This window comes from Falco peregrinus, chromosome W (assembly GCF_023634155.1).
Source record: "Falco peregrinus isolate bFalPer1 chromosome W, bFalPer1.pri, whole genome shotgun sequence".
In the NCBI taxonomy this organism is placed as follows: Eukaryota; Metazoa; Chordata; class Aves; order Falconiformes; family Falconidae; genus Falco; species Falco peregrinus.
In genome coordinates, this window is record NC_073743.1 from 1,225,438 (window position 1) to 1,249,637 (window position 24,200).

The following is a 24,200-nucleotide window of genomic DNA, read 5'->3' on the forward strand; positions in this document are numbered from 1 at the left end:
TGAAGTAAGAATGCTTCATCAACATCCTCCCCTTGATCAGATGGCCTGTAGTAAATACCAACCGCAAAGTTTCCTTTGTTGGCTTGGTGTCTAATTTTCACCCATAAGCTCTTCACCTGTACACTGCTGTTTTTCAGGCAGCTCTGTGCAATCAATCATTTTTTTTACGTAGAGGGCAACCCCCACCCCTCCTTCCTTTCCTGTCTCTCCTGAACAGTCTATAGCCGTTGATTGCAGTCCTCCAGTCATGCTATTCATCCCACCAAGTTTCAGTGATAGCAAGAAGATCATAGCTTTCTAGCTGCACAGTGGTTTCCAGCTCCTCTTGTTTCTTACCCATGCTGCATGCATTGCAATAGAGACACTTCATTTGGACTGTCTCATCTTTTTGGAGGAACTTTTTTGGAGGGTTGGGGGGCATTCCTCACTCACTACTCTGGTAGGTGCACTCATCTACCCTGTTGCTTGTGAATACACAAGTGTCACAGCTTTGGACACCCCACCCCCCCACCCCCACACCCCCAAGTTCATCAGTTTAAAATGCAATTCACCGAGTCAGCCAATCTGCCAGCAGAGTCTCCTTCCTCTTCTAGATAGGTAGATCCCAGCCCTCCCCAAAAATCTGTATTTATTTAAGAATGTCCTGTGATCATAGAAGCTAAAGCCCTGGGTGACGACACCAGCCGCAAAGCCAGGTGTTGATCTGCATGATGGGTCAACATCTGCCCACACACCTATCTCTAACTTTCAAGATAGAGGAGAAGATCACTTGGGCCCCTGTCCCCTTCACTTGTGCCCCCAGCGCTCTGAAGTCCTGCTTGACCTTGCCTAAATTATGCTTGGCTGTGTCATTGGTGTCCACATGGAAAAGAAGTAGGGGATAGTAGTCTGTGCTTTTTACCAGTTGTGGCTGTGTCTCTGTGACATCCTGGATCTTGGTTCTTGACAATCAGCAAACTTCCCTTGAGTGTATATCAGCCTGGCAGATCAGTGCCTCGGTGCTTCTCAGTAGAGTCACCCACTGCTAGCACTCGCTGCTTCCTTTTGCAGCTTTTTGCAGCTTAGATGCTTGTATTTGTGGCTTACACCAATTTACTCATAGTGAATAGGTCTGGAATGAAAAGCATACTTGAAGTTCAGGTTAAATGCCTGTTAGTCTAAGTAATGAGAGAAAATAGGCAATATTAATCAATTTTTAACAAAGCAGGACACAGAAACTAGATGGTTATTTTCTGTTTTATAGGTTGTTCTTTATGTTGCGATGCATTTTTTCTTTATATTGCCCAAATGGTGTTTTAACTTAAAATTTTCTTTAAAATCTTTAGATCCAAAGTATTCTGAAACATCCCTTACTTTAATGCAAATTAATGGATTCACTGTGAATTCTAATTACATATTAAAAGAAAAACAGAGAAAGAAAACATTAACTTCTAGAATTAGTGGCATGGTCAAAATGTGTTAAAACTTTCTGTCTTCTGTGTAAAAGTCACAGAATGCTAATAGAAGGTTAATAGTTGCTTTTGCTGCCCCTTCCTCCACACTGGGAAAGAAGTATATTCTCAGTCAGTTTCTTAGGTTGATTTTTAAAGAAGTTGAAATAAATGAGTGGTCTGACTGATTCAGAAGTTATAAAAGATTACTAAGTACATCATGGATTACAAAGTTTTAAACATGTTTTTGAGGGAAGAAATAATTATGCCAACCAGCAGGAATCAGACGTTGAGAAGAATGTGTGGAAAAGTTATACCAGATCTCCTCTCTCCAACACAGTTTTAATTAAGTGAAATAATTAAATATCTAAAGCTCAATTAGCCTATAATAGCAATTTGAAAAATTCTGTGTTCTGTTTTCTTGAGCTTTTTGAAGAACAAGAAATTGGATATGCTGATGTTTTCCAGCCAACTAAAGGATGAAAATAAAAATGTCTCCATAGAAACAAAGCTTCTTTCTAGATGGTTTCTCAAGATATGCCTGAACTAGAAGCAGATGTCTGATTTGAGAACCTTCAGTGTAAATGAATGACTTATCAGCAGGTATTGGAAATAATGTGGAAGTCCTATTAAAGGGCCCTGGGTTCCTGTCACTCAGGAAGCCCCTGCCAAAAAAGGGTTGGTTGTCCAAATAAAATAGAATAAATTCTCATTAGGCTTTAGCTTTTCTCAGGAAATTATTTTCTCTGCATGTTCTTTCTCCTGTGAATCTGAACATAAGTTGTTTCTTCTGTTCATCTATTCTGCTGGCTCTCACTTTCTCCACCTCTTTTTGGATTAACACTTGATATGTGCTGCTACTTTAAGAGTTGTGACATTTGTGATTTTTAACCCCCCAACCCTCTTTCCCCCACCTCCTGTGATAAAATAACAACCAGAAAAGAAATCTAACAAGGCATTGCATGCCTGTTGAGAGAGAACAACCTTGATTTAAGGAGAGAACAGAAAATATGTGACAGGGGAAGTGGATCAGCAAAGTTATAGACGGCTAATTTCTCCAGTTTGTGTGAATTTATAGATTATGTTGTAGCCCTTGACAGTATAACACCAAGTGTTGCTAAAAAGAAAAAGATTTTTCTTTTAGAGGGACCACAACTTTGAAAGAGTTTCGATAAATGTGTCAGCTTTGATTACTGATGATACACTTCTAGGATTCAAAATCAGATTATAGGGGGTTTTTTTGGTGTTCGGTGTGTCGTTGTAGTCATCTCCGTGTCCCCCCGTCCCCCCCCCCCATCTGACTAAGAAGTATGTACATTTTGGTTTTTCTTTCCTTTTGAAATTATTGAGAAAATTTATCTGCAGTTAATAATGTGTTGTTCTAATTTAACATTTGTGCTGCATTTGCACTTTCTAGCATCAATTTTGGACCCAGACACCATTGCACTAAGCACTGTGCAAATGCAAGGCTAGAATTTGTTTACTTACAGCCAACAGATGAAAAACTTTATCACAGACCTTTCAGAAGCAGACACTTAGGACATGTTTTCCAATGTTTCTAGATTGAAAGTCAAGACCATATTCCCCGCTGCTCATCTCTGCTTTTTTTCAGTGTCTAAGATGTACATAGTGATGCTTTTAATAATACTCAAATGGATAAATGTGAATAAACACAAAACAAGGCTTCTGAAAAGCCTCAGTATTACTATGCAGCGTTGTTGTGGGTTAACTAAGCACCACAGACAAAATAGAACCATGGGGTTCAATTCCATAGCTGTTTGTTGGCACAATAAGGGACTCAGTAATTAATCTGCATCGTATGGAGATGTTGTCACCCTGAGCCACCATAAAAGGGGGTAAAACTTTATTTTTATCATTTAGTGTGAGGGTGGTGTCCATGCCATGGTGTGTGACTATTGCAACAAGCATCACTGGGGTTTTAGTTACAGCATTTATTTTGAATTTGAAGGTCAGACTCAATAGATCTGATTGGTTTGCCGGATTGCTTCGCCAATTACACACCACATAGACAGGCCTCGTCAAGGTGAAGTTATACCAACAGTCAGTCTTGTCATTTTTAGAAGATTTAGAGATCTCAACGTTGTTGGTACTTGGGTCCAGGGTGGTATAATTGCCGACGTGCTTTTGGCGACAGCACATAATAAGGTATTCTTGCTTATCACATTCCCACTCAGCAGTATGACAAAGTTTTGCTGAAATACTGGGGTGAATTCTGGTTGTTAAATTTGGATCCAAAAGATTCCCAGAGATGGTAATTAAAGAGGCCTTTTCATAGAGAAGTCCTTCCACTTTTCTACATCCTACCGTAATCTTTTCTCCAATTATTCCAGTCAAGGTTCTGATCCAGTCTTTCCTATCCCACTCCCATTCAAGTGGGGAATAGGGCTTATCATCATGCAGTACTACAGTGGCCAAATTTGGAAAGTGATTCTTTGGATACTGCCCGGTAAAACCAGTATACCCAACAGTAACTTTAGACCAAGGCCATTCAGCACCCTTTTGGTTATGCGTAAGTGGGAAAATACAAAAAAGTAGTACCAGTCCAATTTTACTATTAGTAATTTTAAAATTTAGGGCTTTGAATTTTCATCTATTTATAGTTCATGTTCTCAGTGTCCCTCAGAGTTCTCCTGCAAAAATAAAACAACAGAGTTTGCCTCCCTGAGGCAAAAAGAGTTAAAATGATGGGTATTTATCTTATGTTCCTTTCCCAGGGCATCAGAGGCCACCCAAGCACATGCATTCAGTGGGGCTTTCAGTACCAGTGGTACGTTTCCCACAGTAGGAAGTGCCACCAGAACGGGTTGCCCTGAGAAGTGAGCTGGGTTCTTTAAATCATTTGGTCCCTTTAATGAGGGAATCAAGGAAGGAGCCGTTGGGCAAAAAGCGGTTATTTTGGGGCATCCGTTTACCCCTCATCTATCATTTACACCTTTAACAGCTTCCCACAAGCGGACATCCCAATTTCCCTCGTGAGGTTTCAAAAGTCGTTTTAAGAGACCATTGGTCCTTTCTACAATTCCATTAGTATAATGGAATAATTACTATAGAGCATGTTCTTCACATCTTGCCCAGTCTGAACTTAACAGTTGTACTGTTCCCACACTTGGTCCTGTGTTGTGAGGGTCGCTGCAATCGGTGACAGGAGCTTTGGGGGCAGAGGAGGTTCAGACGGAGTTGCCATCGTTGACGGTGTGTTGAGAAGAGCTGTGCTGTCAGTGGAATTTACAGCCTCCCCTGGTTCAGTGCTCACGCTGTTGTTGGAATTTACAGCCTCACCTGGTTTAGCACCATTAGTAGAATTAGTCGAAACTTGGAGAAGAGTAGCTAGAATTTGCCACAAGGTTGCTAAATGTATTCCCCACCGCGGAGTCCCCCTCCGCGGCAGCATCATACAATCGTCTGCCGACCGCTTGCCAGGCAGAAATTTGCAAAGTGCCATCAGGTGGAAAGTCCAGCACTTTGTCACGGATCCATTCTAATAGAGTCACTAGCTGCGGACCCGCCACAGCTCATTGCTGAGTTGCAAGCAGCCGTCGCAATACATCCAGGCTGCGCTGTTGATCTCGGGATAACTTCCCGCCCATCGTTCCCAACTATTCATCTGTTTTTTAAGGTGATGGGTGCACAAAATTTTCCGTGGCTCCTGGTTCAGTCGGGCTATGCCACCGGTTCGGGCTCTGTGAGCCTCCCTCCTTAAAAAACCCCACTGTGGGGCGCCATTTGTGGCGTACGAGGCACAGACATTGCAAGGATGGTGAAGCAGACTTTTATTGTTAGTTAGTTACAGCTTTTATAAGTTTATACTCTGTACACGCGCTGCTAAAAGCTTTATTATTGGTCAAACTCTACTGTCCACGCACCCGGCCGCTGTTCACTATAGGCTACTCTCTGCTGTTCACACTGTATCCTTATTTTCTAGAGGTGAGATCACATTCCTCCTTTGTTTCTGTCTCATCCGGGTTTCTTCTCATACTCCCTCAAAGTTATTTACCTCTTTGCTGCAGGATCACAGCTGCACATCGTCAAAGCAAGGCCACAGCTGCATATTATCAATGTCAAAACAACTCACTGCCTCCATTCCCTACACCACACAAACCAAGACTCCTTGATTCCCATCCAGGAGCTGATTCACCAACTAGAGAACCAAGGAGTGATCAGCAGAACCCATTCACCCTTTAATAGCCCCATATGGCCAATGTGAAAATCTAATGGAGAGTGGAGACTAACAGTGGACTATCGTGGCCTGAATGAAGTCACGGCACCATTGAGTGCTGCCTTACCAGACATGCTAGAACTTCAATATGAACTGGAATCAAAGGCAGCCAAGTGGTATGCCACTACTGATAGTGCAAATGCTTTTTTCTCAATCCCTTTGGCTGCGGAGTGCAGGTCACAGGTTTTTTTCAACTTGGAGGGGCGTCCAATACATCTGGAATCAACTGCCCCAGGGGTGGAAACACAGCCCTACCATCTGCTGATCCAGGCTGCACTAGAACAGGGTGGAGCTCCAAAAAATCTGCAATACATTGATGACATCATCATATGGGGTGATACAGCAGAAGAAGTTTTCAAGAAAAGGGAGAAAATAGTCCAAATCCTTCTGAAAGCTGGTTTTGCCATAAAACAGCGTAAAGTCAAGGGACCCACACAGGAGATCCAGTTTTGGGGAATAAAATGGCAAGATGGACGTCGTGAAATCCCAGTGGATGTGATCAACAAAACAGCAGCGATGTCTCCACCAACTAATAAAAAAGAAACTCAGGCTTTCTTAGGTGTCATCAGTTTTTGGAAAATGTACTTTCCAAATTACAGTCTGATTGTAAGCCCTCTTTATCATGTGACCCAAAAGAAGAATGATTTTAAATGGGGTCCGGAGCAACAACAAGCCTTTGAACAAATTAAAGAAGAGATAGCTCAAGCAGCAGGTCTTGGGCCTGTTCAGACTGGGCAAGATGTAAAGAATGTGAGACTGGGAAGGGACACAGCCAGGTCAGCTGACTTGAACCAGCCAAAGAGGTATTCCATACCATGGGACGTCATGCTTGGTATATAAAACTTGGAGGGTTAGCTGGGGGGATCGTTGCTTGGGGGCTGGCTGGGCATCGGTCAGAGAGTGGTGAGCAGTTGTACTGTGCATCACTTGTTTTTTTCCTTTTCCCTTTTCCTTTGGATTTTACCCTTTTCCCCCACCTTTCTGTTTTAATTGTTATTATTGTTATTGTTGTTGTTCTTACCTCTTTATTCTGTTTAAATTATTAAATTGTTCTTATCTCAACCCTCAAGTTTTACATTCCTTTCTGATTCTCCTCCCCACCCCTCCGGGTGGGGGGGAGTGAGCAAGTGGCTATGTGGTACTTGGTTGCCGGCTGGGGTTAAACCAGGACACCAAGTCAGTGAAGAAGTGAGATCGTTTATTGCATACATAAATGCTAGTTATATACAAATGCTTATCTACCCAAGTTCTGCCCTGGAATGTGGCTACGTGCAGCAAGCACCTGGGAATTTGTCTATGTGTAGCAAAGCAGTTACTTATTACGAGCTGTTCACACTCTTGGGGTTTCACTGCCAAATTTGGCCGCTTATCTGTACACTAACAGCTCTGCCAATTCAGCCTTGTTCCTCTACAAGGTCAACTTATTTTAGTCCCCTACAATATTCCATAGCGTATTATGTCATGCTTGGCAATTAAGGGAAAAGAGGGGATTTTAGGGGGGGGTTAGCCATCTTCTGATCAGGAACTGTCTGGGCATCAGTCTACCTACAGGAGGTGGTGGGTGATTACCTTTGCATCACTTGTTGGGTTTTTTTTTTATTCTCTCTTTATCCACTTAGCCTTCACTTACTAAACAATTTTTTTGCTGTTTTATCTTAATCGCCAAGTTTTCTTGCTTTTACTCTTCCTTTCCTTTTCCCCTGTTCCACTTGGGGTGGGGGGAGAAGTGAGCAAGCTGTGGTGCTTAGTTAACCCACAACAACGCTGCATAGTAATACTGAGGCTTTTCAGAAGCCTTGTTTTGTGTTTATTCACATTTATCCATTTGAGTATTATTAAAAGCATCACTATGTACATCTTAGACACTGAAAAAAAGCAGAGATGAGCAGCGGGGAATATGGTCTTGACTTTCAATCTAGAAACATTGGAAAACATGTCCTAAGTGTCTGCTTCTGAAAGGTCTGTGATAAAGTTTTTCATCTGTTGGCTGTAAGTAAACAAATTCTAGCCTTGCATTTGCACAGTGCTTAGTGCAATGGTGTCTGGGTCCAAAATTGATGCTAGAAAGTGCAAATGCAGCACAAATGTTAAATTAGAACAACACATTATTAACTGCAGATAAATTTTCTCAATAATTTCAAAAGGAAAGAAAAACCAAAATGTACATACTTCTTAGTCAGATGGGGGGGGGGACGGGGGGACACGGAGATGACTACAACGACACACCGAACACCAAAAAAACCCCCTATAATCTGATTTTGAATCCTAGAAGTGTATCATCAGTAATCAAAGCTGACACATTTATCGAAACTCTTTCAAAGTTGTGGTCCCTCTAAAAGAAAAATCTTTTTCTTTTTAGCAACACTTGGTGTTATACTGTCAAGGGCTACAACATAATCTATAAATTCACACAAACTGGAGAAATTAGCCGTCTATAACTTTGCTGATCCACTTCCCCTGTCACATATTTTCTGTTCTCTCCTTAAATCAAGGTTGTTCTCTCTCAACAGGCATGCAATGCCTTGTTAGATTTCTTTTCTGGTTGTTATTTTATCACAGGAGGTGGGGGAAAGAGGGTTGGGGGGGTTAAAAATCACAAATGTCACAACTCTTAAAGTAGCAGCACATATCAAGTGTTAATCCAAAAAGAGGTGGAGAAAGTGAGAGCCAGCAGAATAGATGAACAGAAGAAACAACTTATGTTCAGATTCACAGGAGAAAGAACATGCAGAGAAAATAATTTCCTGAGAAAAGCTAAAGCCTAATGAGAATTTATTCTATTTTATTTGGACAACCAACCCTTTTTTGGCAGGGGCTTCCTGAGTGACAGGAACCCAGGGCCCTTTAATAGGACTTCCACATTATTTCCAATACCTGCTGATAAGTCATTCATTTACACTGAAGGTTCTCAAATCAGACATCTGCTTCTAGTTCAGGCATATCTTGAGAAACCATCTAGAAAGAAGCTTTGTTTCTATGGAGACATTTTTATTTTCATCCTTTAGTTGGCTGGAAAACATCAGCATATCCAATTTCTTGTTCTTCAAAAAGCTCAAGAAAACAGAACACAGAATTTTTCAAATTGCTATTATAGGCTAATTGAGCTTTAGATATTTAATTATTTCACTTAATTAAAACTGTGTTGGAGAGAGGAGATCTGGTATAACTTTTCCACACATTCTTCTCAACGTCTGATTCCTGCTGGTTGGCATAATTATTTCTTCCCTCAAAAACATGTTTAAAACTTTGTAATCCATGATGTACTTAGTAATCTTTTATAACTTCTGAATCAGTCAGACCACTCATTTATTTCAACTTCTTTAAAAATCAACCTAAGAAACTGACTGAGAATATACTTCTTTCCCAGTGTGGAGGAAGGGGCAGCAAAAGCAACTATTAACCTTCTATTAGCATTCTGTGACTTTTACACAGAAGACAGAAAGTTTTAACACATTTTGACCATGCCACTAATTCTAGAAGTTAATGTTTTCTTTCTCTGTTTTTCTTTTAATATGTAATTAGAATTCACAGTGAATCCATTAATTTGCATTAAAGTAAGGGATGTTTCAGAATACTTTGGATCTAAAGATTTTAAAGAAAATTTTAAGTTAAAACACCATTTGGGCAATATAAAGAAAAAATGCATCGCAACATAAAGAACAACCTATAAAACAGAAAATAACCATCTAGTTTCTGTGTCCTGCTTTGTTAAAAATTGATTAATATTGCCTATTTTCTCTCATTACTTAGACTAACAGGCATTTAACCTGAACTTCAAGTATGCTTTTCATTCCAGACCTATTCACTATGAGTAAATTGGTGTAAGCCACAAATACAAGCATCTAAGCTGCAAAAAGCTGCAAAAGGAAGCAGCGAGTGCTAGCAGTGGGTGACTCTACTGAGAAGCACCGAGGCACTGATCTGCCAGGCTGATATACACTCAAGGGAAGTTTGCTGATTGTCAAGAACCAAGATCCAGGATGTCACAGAGACACAGCCACAACTGGTAAAAAGCACAGACTACTATCCCCTACTTCTTTTCCATGTGGACACCAATGACACAGCCAAGCATAATTTAGGCAAGGTCAAGCAGGACTTCAGAGCGCTGGGGGCACAAGTGAAGGGGACAGGGGCCCAAGTGATCTTCTCCTCTATCTTGAAAGTTAGAGATAGGTGTGTGGGCAGATGTTGACCCATCATGCAGATCAACACCTGGCTTTGCGGCTGGTGTCGTCACCCAGGGCTTTAGCTTCTATGATCACAGGACATTCTTAAATAAATACAGATTTTTGGGGAGGGCTGGGATCTACCTATCTAGAAGAGGAAGGAGACTCTGCTGGCAGATTGGCTGACTCGGTGAATTGCATTTTAAACTGATGAACTTGGGGGTGTGGGGGTGGGGGGGTGGGGTGTCCAAAGCTGTGACACTTGTGTATTCACAAGCAACAGGGTAGATGAGTGCACCTACCAGAGTAGTGAGTGAGGAATGCCCCCCAACCCTCCAAAAAAGTTCCTCCAAAAAGATGAGACAGTCCAAATGAAGTGTCTCTATTGCAATGCATGCAGCATGGGTAAGAAACAAGAGGAGCTGGAAACCACTGTGCAGCTAGAAAGCTATGATCTTCTTGCTATCACTGAAACTTGGTGGGATGAATAGCATGACTGGAGGACTGCAATCAACGGCTATAGACTGTTCAGGAGAGACAGGAAAGGAAGGAGGGGTGGGGGTTGCCCTCTACGTAAAAAAAATGATTGATTGCACAGAGCTGCCTGAAAAACAGCAGTGTACAGGTGAAGAGCTTATGGGTGAAAATTAGACACCAAGCCAACAAAGGAAACTTTGCGGTTGGTATTTACTACAGGCCATCTGATCAAGGGGAGGATGTTGATGAAGCATTCTTACTTCAAACTACATGAAGCATCACACTCCCAGGCCCTGATCCTGCTGAGAGACTTCAACCACTCTGACATCTGCTGGAAAAGAGGCACAGCAAGTTGTAAGCAGTCCAGGAGACTCTTGGAGTGCATTGAGGATAACTTGCTAAGCTAGGTGATTTCTAAGCCCAACCAGAGGAGATGCATTACTGTACCTGTTGCTCACCAATGCAGAGGAACTTATTGGAGAGGTCAAGACTGGTGGTACCCTGGGCTGCAGTGATCATGCCCCAGTGGTATTCATGATCTTGAGGGATACAGGCCAGATGAAAAGTATAGTCTAGACCCTAAACATTAGGAAAGTGAACTTTCAGTTGTTTAAGGGACTGGTGGATGGGACCTCCTGGGGACCTGCCTTCAGTGATAAAGGAGCAGATAAGAGCTGGCAATTCTTTAAGGACATTTTTCTCAGAGCACAAGAACTCTCATTTTCCACGTGCAAGAAATCAGGCAAGGAAGGCAGGAGACCAGCATGGCTGAGTAAGGGCCTCCTGGTCAAACTGAAACACAAGAGGGAAATGCATAGGCATTGGAAGCAGGGACATCCATCCTGGGAAGAATATAGGGATACTGCTCAGGAATCCCTAACAGGATTAGGAAAGCTAAGGCACAGCTGGAGCTAAATTTGGCAAGGGACGTGAAGAATAATAAGGGCTTCTACTAGTAAGTTAGTCATAAAAGGACAACAAAAGAAACACCACCACCACCACCACCACCACCACCCCTGAAAAATGAGACAGGGGATCTGGTGACAACTCACAAGGAGAAAGAAGAGGTACTCAACAATTTTTTTTGCCTCAGGCTTCACTGGCAATTGTTCTTCCCACATTTCTCAAGTCCCTGAATCTCAAGGCAGGGACTAGGGGAATGAAGTGCCTCCCATCATAGGAAAAGATCAGCTTCAAGACCACCTGAGGAACCTGGACATACACAAGTCCATGGAACCCAATGAGATGCATCCCAGGGTCCTGAGGGAACTGGCAGATGTAGTCACTAAGACGCTCTCCATCATATTTGAAAAGTCATGGCAGTCAGGCAAAGTCCCTGGTGATTGGAAAAAGGGAAACATCACACCCATTCTTAAAAAGAGTGGAAAGGAGGACCCTGGGAACTCCTGACCAGTCAGCCTCACCTCTGTGTCCAGTAAGATCATGGAACAGATAGATCCTCCTGGAAGCTATGAAGATCATCTACGAAGATGAACAGAGGGCCTGTAGTGACAGAACAAGGGGCGACGGCTTTAAACTGAAAGAGGGTAGGTTTAGATTGGATATAAGGAAGAAACTTCTTATGGTTAGGGTGGTGAGGCACTGGAATAGGTTGCCCAGAGAAGTTGTGGATGCCCCATTCCTGGAAGTGTTCAAGGTCAGGTTGCATGGAACTTTGAGCAACCTGATCTAGTGGAAAATGTCCCTGCCCACAGCAGGGGGCTTGGAACTAGATGACCTTTAAAGGTCCCTTCCAACCAAAACCATTCTGTGATTCTATAGATTTTAGTGACTGTGCATAGACACAGAGGCTTGGAACTTGACCATGTTTTGCAAAGAGTTTAAAGCATACTCTTTGTTTCTTGAGTCCATTATGATATTTCATTTTCAAAAGATTTAGTGTTAGACTTTCCTTGTATTGACCCTGTTAAGTATTATCCCTTCTCAAGCACTGCAGGGGGTCAGCAATTTTGACTCTGTTCTAACTCATATTCTACTTGATGTGTGAGGCCTCCTGTTGATGTTATCCTTTGGGCCCACACAAAGGACCTTGAGTTTTGCAAGTTAGTATGCGCATCCTTCTTCAGATTAATCAACTCACTTGTAATGTTATGTAAGGAAGACTGGCCAGCACTTAGAGGAGCAGGGGTATGGCCCCGCGAAGGATCCTTTGAATTAAAGAAATTAGCTACCCTCTGGAAAATTTTGGAAGGTGAAAAAAAATTTCAGCAAATGGATTATTGATATGTATGGAATAATTTGGCTTATGACCACCATAAAGAGGATGATCAAAAACGAGTACGAAAACCTTGAGGAAGAACTTCAGCTGCAGCAGCTGTGGGTAACTGCACCACCCTATACTCCTCCCTTTGTATTGCTTGTTGGTTCCCCCCCCAAATTGCCTCTGCTGTCCTCACTGCTTCTGCTGGGCCTTACTCTGTGTTTTCTAACGTTATCCCTAATCCTCTTGCAATGCAGCCAGTGGTGGAGAGATGGGTGTGTGCATGTGAACTGTTCCTCCCCCACCTCCAGTGTTACATGTATACACCCATCACCCCTGGAACCCCAGGGATTTGGTTATGTGGGGAAATCAAATGCCCAGGTTAAAGGAAGATGCAGGTCTATGTGCATTATTATTTTCCAATATATATTTGGGATATAATCCATCCTGGACTGATGTTAACCTGTTATTGAGAGAGTTGTTCCATCCAGGTCCAGACAGAAAGATAATTGAAAAGAATGTGGAATTATCCCTACAGCCAGGGGAAATCACACTGCCTGGCCTTAGGCTGATCCTAATTGGGATTATAATAATCAAACAGATAGAGATAATTGCTGAATAGTGGTTAGAAATCTGATAAATGTGATTAGAGCTTGCCAGGAGATAAGAGTAAATTGAACTAAAAGTACAGGAATGTAGACAGAGGCCAGGGGAACACCCCAGTGACTACTGGGGAAGATTGCAACAGGCTTTGTTGAAGTATGAGGGAATGATTCTCCAGAATTTTAATAATGAATTGGCAGCAAGTGTGTTTGTGGACCAAGCTGCCTCTGACACCTGCAACTATTTTAAGGATCATGTGCTGGGTTGGCAAGGAGAAAATTTAAAAGATATTATATTACCTGGAGGTTCTATATGTGTACAATATGTAGATGATTTGTTACTTGCCAGCAAGACATACAAAGATTGCTTGAAAGATACTATTTGTCTATGTACGGCTTTAGCAGAAAAAAAAGGTCACCATGCATCTCTTTCTAAGCTTCAGTTGTGTCAGCAGGAAGTAAAATATTTAGAATTCATATTAAAAGAAGGACAAAGATTAGTAGACCTAGAATGGGTCCAGGCTATTGTAGAAATACCTCAACCGGTAACAAAGAAAACAACTGTGAGGATTTTTAGGCACAATAGGATACTGCAGACCCTGGATACTGGGGCTAGAGGAGTTAAGCCAGCTATGGACAGATGCTACCAAGGCAGAGGAAGTTGATGTCCAGAGAGAGAAAAGACTTTCCAAACTATAAAAGGAGCTTTAGCTTCTGCTCCGGCATTGGGATTGCCGGATTACTCCAAGCCCTTTGAACTATTTGTGCATGAGAACAAAGGACTAGCTAGTGGAGTCCTTACTCAAAAGCTAGATCCACATCGCCACCCTGTGGTTTATTACTCATCTGGATCCTGTAGTGGTGGGGAATAATTCCTGTGCTAAAGCAATAGCAGCAACAGCAACTATCACGAAAAAGAGCAAACCATTAGTTCTCGGTCACCCAACAACCGTGTATGTCCCGCACAAAGTAGAACTGATTCTTAAACAACATGCTACACAAGCATTGTCCCCACAAAGAGCACGTTGCTATGGATTAACAGTTTAAAATGCAGAAAATATTACTTTAAAAAGATGTAATGTTTTGAATCCTGCAAATTTACTACCTGTTCCCTCCAATGGTGAGCCACATCATGATTGTGCTATGGTAGTGTTCCACTCCAGCCACCTACGGGAAGATCTGTGACATCAACCTCTGGAGAATGCTGATCTAACCCTTTCCACCGATGGGTCTTTGTATTACATGAATGGAAAATGACACACGGGCTATGCAGTGGTGAGAAACTTAGAGGTACTTAAAACCTCTGTGACCCTTAGTGAGTGCCCAAGAGGCTAAATTAACTGCTTTAGCAAGAGCAGCCTGGTGGGGATGTAATCAACAGATAACTATTTATACTGATTCTAAATATACCTTTGAAGTGTGTCATGCAATGGGTATGCTATGGAAAGAATAAGGATTCCTTACCTCAGCGGGAAAAAAAATATTTCTAATGGGTCTGTGTCATGGTTTAACTCTGGCCGGCAACCAAGCACCACGCAGCCGCTTGCTCGCTCCCCCTCACCCAGAGGGATGGGAAGGAGAATCAGAAAGGAATGTAAAAGTCAAGGGTTGAGATAAGAACAATTTAATAGGTAAAGCAAAAGCCACACACACACAAGCAAAGCAAAGCAAGGAATTCATTCAGCACTTCCCATGGGCAGGCAGGCGTTCAGCCATCCCCAGGAAAGCAGGGCTCCATCAGGCGTAACGGTTACTTGGGAAGACAAATGTCATCGCTCCAAATGTCCCCCCCTTTGTCCTTCTTCTTCCCCCAGTTTATATACTCAGCATGATGTCATATGGTATGGAATACCTCTTTGGTGAGTTCGGGTCAGCTGCCCTGGCTGTGTCCCCTCCCAATTTCTTGTGCCCCTCCAGCCCTCTTCGCTGGCAGGGCCTGAGAAACTGAAAAGTCCTTGACTTAGTATAAACATCACCCAGCAACAACTAAAACCATCAGTGTGCTATCAACATTGTTCTCACATCAGAGCCAAAACACAGCACTGCACCAGCTACTAAGAAGAAAGTGAACTCCATCCCAGGCAAAACCAGGACAGTCTGAAATCTTGATGCTGTTGGAAGCTATCAATCTTCCAAGGGAAATTGCTGTAGTACACTGTCCAGCTCATATCAAAGGATCCAGTGAAACTGAAAAGAATAATGAATTGGCAGATAAAGCAGTAAAAGCTGCTGCCTGCCAACCTATATACAAGTGTACTGCTATAACAACTCCCTCTACTAGTGATTGGCCAGATATCAATAATGCAGCCCAAATATATGCAGAGGTCACTCAGGAAGAATGGGCTTGATGGGGAAGTTGGGAGGCTGTGAAAGATGAAACTGGAATTTGGACTATTGGAGGAAAATCCATTTCACCAAGAAAATATGTAATGACTTTGGCTAGGGGGTTTCATGATAAAACACATGGAGGGGTGGTAGCAATTGTTAACCAGAATGAGATAATGTGGGCAGCTCCAGGAATACATATGGCAGTAAAAAGGATTGTGAGTTCTTGTCCCACATGTTGGACGTTTTCCAACTCAAAATCCAAGCAGAAGGCTGGAGGATGACCGTGGGCATGGTTCCCATTCCCAAACCTGTAAATTGATTAGGCTGACATGCCTCCTGTGAGCAGACTTAAGCACCTGCTGGTGACTGTGGATCAACTCTCAGGATGGGTAGAAGCTTTTCCCACCAGGAAAGCTGATACTGTGGGAGTGGTCAAAGCACTCTTGCGGGAAATCATTCCCAGATATGAAATACCTGAAACCATAGAATCCGATAGGGGTTCTCATTTTTCAGCGGAAATACTAAACAACATTTATAAAAGTTTAGGAATACAGCGACAGCTACCTGTTCCATATCATTCGCAGTCCTCAGGACAAGTGGAAAGAATGAATAGGACTCTTAAAAATAAAATTGCTCAAACTTGTAGTCAACTGGGTTTGAAATGACCTGAAGTTTTAGGAATAGTGCTATGGTATATTAGTAATACCCCTCACCAACCTCTAGGGTTGTGACCAGCAGAAAGTGTTTGGCAGGCATTTAGCTGTACCTGGGACCTTTGCCCCACTAGGACCAATCTCTTAGATGGAGATGAATGAGACTTGGATTGGGAATACAAAAACATCTACCAGAAAATATGGCACAAGCCAAATGGTTTCAACCAGTACCAGCAGGAACACAGATACATGATACCCAGTTTGGGGATACAGTAATGATAAAAGTCCGCTCTTGCAAAATGAAGTTGGACCATAAATGGGAGGGTCCATATACTGTGCTATTAACTTTTTATTTTGCTGTAAAAGTTACTGGGAAAGAGAATTGGATTCATCACTCATACATTAAACAAATTCCTAAAGGAACATTGGTTAAATGAATAACAGCCAGCCATGCAGAACCCCACCAAACCTGCTGTGGAGATTAAAGCCAGGACCATTGTAATTCCCTAAGGAAGAAGGAATTCCAGAACCATGTTGGTTTTGTTTCCTTTCTAGAGGAAAGTACCTGGACCAGAGACTCGGCTCCTGCAGCGTGGCCAAGTGGACTATTAGATACTGTTAAAAGAGGACAGTGTCCTGTTTGGTGTATTCATCATCCATATAGAGCTGCTGTATATCCAAGCAATTCCCCAAGAGGAGAACAACTCAGGTTTTATCAGCATGGTTGGCTTCAGTTATCCTGAAACAATTGTGGCCCATGTCATCCTAGAAGGTGTACTAATAATTGTTTTAAAGGTCATTGGGAACATTGTTCACAGAGTTGAAGTCAAGGAAGTATAACTAGGGAAAGCGCCTCTGGACACATAAACTGGTGCTGTGCATGCATACTACACCAGCCACTAACAGTTATATGAGCTTTGCAACAATACAGGGTATTGATAATTTGGGAAAAACATCCAGATGAATTACACACATCTGTAATGCTCAGCCTGTTTAGGTCTAGTCATATAGCCTTTATATTGATTATATGTGTGTTGCGTTAAAGGGGGTGGAGTAATTTAGCAGAAAATACCGCCCACCCACCCCCACCTTCCAACTCTCCTCACCGAGGTGGGAGGTTAGGTGCGGCTAGGTTTAAATTCTAAGTGATGTCCAATTTACCACTATCAGTCCAGTCGCGTCTAATATGTATATTAAGCTACCACAGTTCTGGATACACTGATAGCAGTCTGCACTGCCAGTCCAGTTGTGCTCATGAACTAGCACGGCCACACTCTAGGGTATGGTTGCGTTCAATGAGAAACTGCGACAACCAGCTACTTAACAGTGCAGTTTTATTTGTGCAACAGATATACATATTTTTGGATTGCCAGTGATAGTGACTGTCTGCAAAAAGGCATGTGCAAATAAAAAGTTATAAAGCACAAAACGCATGGAAAAGTTACAAACAATACACTCCGCTCCACCCTCCACTGCTACTCTAGGATAGCAGGTTGTGTGGCTTAGGGAACTGTGGTGATGTAGATTCCATGCATGCCAACTGTTCAAAAGGCAATAGCTGTATTTTACCCTAAAAAGCTTTCTGTAATACTACGCTTCTATTAGGACCCAATTTTTCTCTAGTTCCCCCCCTCAAGGTGATTTTCCCACAATGTGGGAGCTTGTGATATTGATACTCTTAATACTCCTTAGATCCTTTTTAGTAATACTTTGTATATATTTACATTTATCAAGAACTAAAATAATTGTGCCAGAATGGGTAGCGACCCTAATAGGCCAACCTCAGGAACCATATACTCCCTGGGCTTCTTTCATTGATTAACACTTTTTATTAATAGTACACTAGCTAACTCTAATCTGGCTTTTGCCTCCATACAAACAATAGCGGAACATCTAAAATGGTGTTTCAAACCCAAATGTATTTAGATTTATTCTTAGCCAGTCAAGGAGGTGTTTGTGTAGCTATTAGTCAATCTCGCTGTTTCTATGTCAATAACATGGGCAAAGCGATAACAGATGCTAACTATTCAATTGTTAGTTTCCCATCTACACCCAGGTCCCTCAAAACATTAATGGGAAACACTGTTCAGCCACTGGGGAATTAATTCTTGGTTATCAAGCCTATTAGCCACTATTATTAAGATTTTACTTCCTGTATTTGTTATGTTCTTATTGTTCTGTTGCTTTTTTCAATGTGTTCAGACTTGTTTAAGAAATATAATACTTAGGAGCATGCAAGGGTGTAGATGTACCCTCCTTGATGACCCTTTATAAGACAGGTATGCTTATAAAAACAAAAGGGGGGACCGTCGTGCGATTTGGTATACTACTTATATAGAACTTGCTTAGCATAACTTGCTCAGCGTAACTTGCTTAGCATTAGTAGCTAAATCTGCTGAAGCCTTAGGCTACAAGCTGTGAATTTTCACCTAGATATTCTGAACTTACCTAGTTAAGTAAAAGGAGGCCCCAGAGCTGGTTCAAATTGGAAGATAAGGAAGCAAGGAAGGCCACTACCATTGTCAGCTGATGCAGTAACCTTAGAGATAAGAGAAGAAACAGCCCGCCTAGAGACAATGAAGGGACCCAATGAAGAACAGGAAGACCCCAGACCCTAATATTAATACTAGTAAGAACTGTTGTGTGAGGGGTGGGAAATTTAGATTGTAAAGGTATAATATAACTGCCCAGGGGTTTCTTTGTTCAGGGTCTCTCTTTGGAAGCACCCAGCTCAAGCTGCTCTGCATGTCAGATAAATAAACAACTTATTTACTCAGCGAATTGGCAACTCATCTTCTTCAAGCAGGAACCTAGGGCCAAGCCCTGTTGACTGTGGCATAATTCCTGGCACATGGTGTAATTCCCTCAACAGTCTGACTATGGTTCCAATAAGAAAAGCTTCTATAGGTACATCAGTGATAAAAGGAAGACTAGAGAAATTAACTCTATCCCAGCCAAAACCAGGACAAGAAGTTTGTGAAGAACTGCAGCCCATGGAAATGACTCACATTGGAGAAGTTCATGGAGATCTGTCTCCCATGGGAGAGACTCCACGCTGGAGCAGGGGAAGAGTGTGAGGAGGAAGGAGCAGCAGAGACAATGTGTGATGAACTGACTGTAGCTCCCACTCCCTGTCCCCCTGCATCACTTGGAGGGAGGGGGTAGAGAAATCAGGCCCAGGAAGAAGGGAGGGGTAGGGGAAAGGTGTTTTTAAGTCTTGAGTTTAGCTTTCATCACCCTACTCTGATTTGAATGGTAATAAATTAAACTAATTCCCCTAAGTTGAGTCTGTTTTGCCCATGACAGTAATTGCTGAGTGATCTCCCTGTCCTTATCTTGACCCACGAGCCTTTCATCATATTTTCTCTCCCTTGTCCAGTTGAGGAGGGGGAGTGATAGAGTGGCTTTGGTGGGCACCTGGCATTCAGCCAGGGTCAAACCACCACATCAGTGAACAGCATTGTGATTTAAAATTCAGCCTCTTAAATTCCAGCTAGACACTCTGGCAGTGTTCTGTGTAAAGTCCCCACTCACTCATCAGGAAAAGTTCTCTGCTGACATCAAAGTCGAAGTTGGCATGTGCGGAGATAGTCAAGCCTTGCTTTAAGCAATGTGTGCCTAGCTATTGTGAGTTCTGCATTGAAAAGTCATGGTCGTGTGAGCTACTGAAGGGAAGAAATGCACTGATAAACTTCCGTAACCTGGGACTGAGTAAAGTCTCACAAATTAGACACATGCATCCATATATACCTCCCCAACCATTTTTCTTTTTATCACCCGCCCATGTTTTATCCACCTGCCCAGTTAATGGACTGATCTGATAATCTATTTCATTGGATGCTTAGCAGTAGCTTTGGCTTCCTAAGTCATGTAAGGTACAGGAAAAGCCTAAAATATATTGGGTCTTTACAAGATGTACAAGATCTGACAAGGGAAGAGATGAGCAAATTGCCAATCTCTGTTAATGCCTGGGATAAATGTGATCATGTTTCTACTGATTGAAGCATTCTGCAAATTGAGTGAATGTTTCTTTTCAAATTAAGGGTGCCTGTAATCATATGAGCTTCTTGAAGTTTTGACATTTGCTTACTTTTGTACTGATCAAGTCAGGAAAAAAATAGGATTAAAAGGGGAGAGAGGAACAAGTCAGAAAATGTGGAAAGAGGTCATTACCTCAGTCCTAGAAATATTCACTAAAAACAGACATTATTTTCTTACCATTTTCTAGGTCATATCTGCAGCATAACAACTTCAGAATACTTTAGAGACAAAAAGGCAGAAGAAAATGAAAGTGTTTTCCCTGAAGGATCTAAACATATAGAGTGAAAGGGAACAGAAATGTGAAAACTTAAACTAATACCTTTGCCATGAATATGACCTATGTTAGACGTAACCAGGACTGAAAATGTGGGGCATTGGGACAAAGTAACTGATTTGCATGTCTGTTGAAGGATACTAAATAGGATTTCTCATGAGGCTGTTTTGAGAAATGATCTGTATGGCTTTAAAGCAACATAAAGGCTAATTAGTGCTAGGTTATATCCTTCTGGTCAAAATAAAGAATTAGACAGGGAACATAAATGCCAGGAGAAAGTTGTTAGGACCTATAACATGAAATGCAAATCCACTTAGCTATTCCTAGAGAAGTTAAAGCTTCAAACTTAGTCATTATTACTTTGAATCCTTCAATATAGAAATTAAGGGGTGGGGTGGGGTTTTGTCCTGGTTTCAGCTGTGTTTTGAAATTGCTTGGAGGGGGGAATTACAGATCTAATATTATATCAACCCTTTAGGGAAAAATACAATTGCCACTTTCAAACAGTCGGCATGCACAGAATCTACATCACCACAGTTCCCTAAGCAACACAATCTGCTATCCTAGAGGAGTAGCGGAGGGTGGAGCAGAGTGGAGACACCACGGCCAGGCTCTGCTGTACTCCCTGCAGGACTGGGAACGTGATGGTACCATACAGCTGATAAGCTGCATAGCGGCTGTAAAATATATGAGAAGATGCCCATTGCTGGGTCAACAACTGTGGCGAAGACCAAGCAAGAGGGTCATTATCTGCGAGAGAGGGCCAGGAACTAGGCTCCTTTAGCGCTTCAAAGAAAAGATAAGCTTTCTAACAAGTACATGCTAACTGCTAAAAGAAAACAAACTGCTGAAGAGATAAAAGTCAAGGATGCTAGGATAAAATAATTGTGGTAGTGGGAGATCGAGACCTCCTACTCAAATGGCCCCCCCAAAGAGAGTGAATCCCCCGCTGGGGGAGCATGAGCAGTAAATTTAAAATGAACTGTTTCTTTAAATGAAAGTGAGAGAATTTTACCCCAATCATAATAAAGGAATGTATGATTAGAGTCACTCAACCTCCACGTGTGAGTAAGAGGAGTATAAAAAGTAAATGAATGAGGGGACAAATGGGGAAGACACCACGGAGACAGACTCCTGGGACCGGCCGACAGACTGAGCCTTTCTTCTCCCCCCCTTGGGACACCTTGGGTGAGACTTAAATTAAGTGCTTCTTTGGGAAACTTAGAAATCTCTCTAGAGAGTTACTTTTTAATGCTTGTAGCCAGGCTGTATTGTTGTAACTTTTCCACACATTTTAGACTTTATAATATTTTACTTGCACGTGCCTTTTTGCAGACAGTCTCTATCACTGGCAATCCAAAGAACCTGTATATCTGTTGCTAATAAAACTGCACTGTTAAGTAGCTGGTTGTTGCAGTTTCTCATTGAACGCAACCATACCCTAGAGTGTGGCCGTGCTAGTTCATGAGCACAACTGGACTGGCAGTGCAGACTGCTATCAGTGTATCCAGAACCGTGGTAGTTTAATATACATATTAGACGCGACTGGACTGATAGTGGTAAATTGGACATCACCTAGAATTTAACCCTAGCCGCACCCAACCTCCCACCTCGGTGAGAGTCGGAAGGCAGGGAGGGGCGGTTATTTCCTGCTAAATTATTCCATTCCCCTTTAATGCAACAAGCTGGGATAGATTTAATTTTCTTCTTAGTAGCTGGTGCAGTGCTGTGTTTTGGCTCTGATGTGAGAACAATGTTGATAGCACACTGATGGTTTTAGTTGTTGCTGGGTGATGTTTATACTAAGTCAAGGACTTTTCAGTTTCTCAGGCCCTGCCAGCGAAGAGGGCTGGAGGGGCACAAGAAATTGGGAGGGGACACAGCCAGGGCAGCTGACCCGAACTCACCAAAGAGGTATTCCATACCATATGACATCATGCTGAGTATATAAACTGGGGGAAGAAGAAGGACAAAGGGGGGGACATTTGGAGCGATGACATTTGTCTTCCCAAGTAACCGTTACGCCTGATGGAGCCCTGCTTTCCTGGGGATGGCTGAACACCTGCCTGCCCATGGGAAGTGCTGAATGAATTCCTTGTTTTGCTTTGCTTTGCTTGCATGGCCTTTGCTTTACCTATTAAATTGTTCTTATCTCAACCCTTGAGTTTTACATTCCTTTCTGATTCTCCTCCCCATCCCTCTGGGTGAGGGGGAGTGAGCAAGCGGCTGCGTGGTGCTTGGTTGCTGGCCAGAGTTAAACCACGACAGTTTTGTATGTGCATTTTTACCTTCTAATCACTGTTGCTGGTACTGACAAGACTTTTATAACCCCTGTTAGGAAATGGGAAACTAAGAAAGTGCCACTGCAGGAAAGCATTCACATTCAGCTTGGCTCAGTGCCATACAGTCCATTTTAATCACTGTTCAAAGTGGAAGGATAACAGTTTTACTGTGGTGCTCAGTTTGAAAAGAGGGCTCTAAGTAAAAGACGGATATTCTTCAGAGGAATTTCTTGATAGCATAAAACATTACCTCTTTAGTGTTTTCTTATTGTTCTAAAACTAAACAAATAGCCTTGTATGTTCTGTTTAAATTCACTTGCTGTGAAAACGTAACGAGTGTTAATATTCTTGAAATATGCTGAATGTTTGGAATTTTTTGTGTGCATCCATCATCAACTTTTGATGAATGCTCACAGAGCGTTATTGCTTTCCCTTGCATTGTGGTACATCACTGAATCAAAGCCTGTAATACACGCTGGTGGTAATTGTTCTATCAATCTTTCATGGTGGTGAGCCCACAATTAAATTGCTGCATTGAATGAATGCTCTGGCTAGTTGACCTTTTTCTTTATCCTGTGTTTATATGCTCTAGCTAAATCCCAGTATTCTCCTCTCTTTTTCTGTTTCTATATTGATAGAGCTGCTTGAAGTGTCTCATGTGTCTGCTGAAGGAAATAGCATGAAAGATCAGTAACTGGAAACACAAATAAATATTTGAGGAGAAGAGAGCTGTAGTCCAGCATTTCCTTGGCACTGTTCTGTTCCTCAGATTTCCAAAGATGATTATATTTACCCTCAGGCCTTCTAAATCTCTGTAACTCAGTGGCCTTTTACCTCTTGGCTTCAGTGTGCCTGATTTAAATTAAAGCAACATTTAGGATTTTGCATGCTGTTGTATTGGGTCTGGCTGGGATGGAATTAATTCACCCATAGCAGCCTTCATAGTGCTATGCTTTGTATTGGTAGCTACAAGGGTGTTGATAACGCACCAGTGTTTTGGCTACTGGTGAGCAGTGCTCCCATACCATCATGACTCTCTCCAAACGCCACCCCCCTGTAAGAGACTGTCGGTGAGAACCACCATCACCACAGCAGATGTTTGACTCAACATTGCTACAGCAGGGAACTCACACCAAATGTTTATCTGTGGCAGGAAGCCAACACCATCACCACAGGAAATGTTTATCTCAACATTGTTAAGGCAGGAAACCCACCAACTGACACCACGGAGCAATGGGGGGGGGGAGGAGCTAATCCTGAGAAACTTAACCAACCCCCTGTGCATGCATCCAGACGTGGGGTTGGGGGGATCGAGGGGTCTGGAGACCTCTGAGGACCACCTGACGGTATTGAGCATGAACACCACTGCCGGGTGGAAGGTGTGGTTAAGCAGAACAGCTCGTGACAACCCTATAAAAGAAGGGAACCAACCAACATTGGATGGAACATTCCCCCACTGGACTTGGAAACGAATCGGACTATTGGGACA

The 24,200-nt window shown here is 42.3% G+C and overlaps 1 pseudogene; it reads right to left on the bottom strand.

Annotated features, from left to right (window-relative positions):
- Positions 1 to 3,155: 3,155 nt before the first annotated feature.
- The window catches only part of LOC129783194 (uncharacterized), a 46,891-nt pseudogene continuing 25,846 nt past the window's right edge, over positions 3,156 to 24,200 (bottom strand).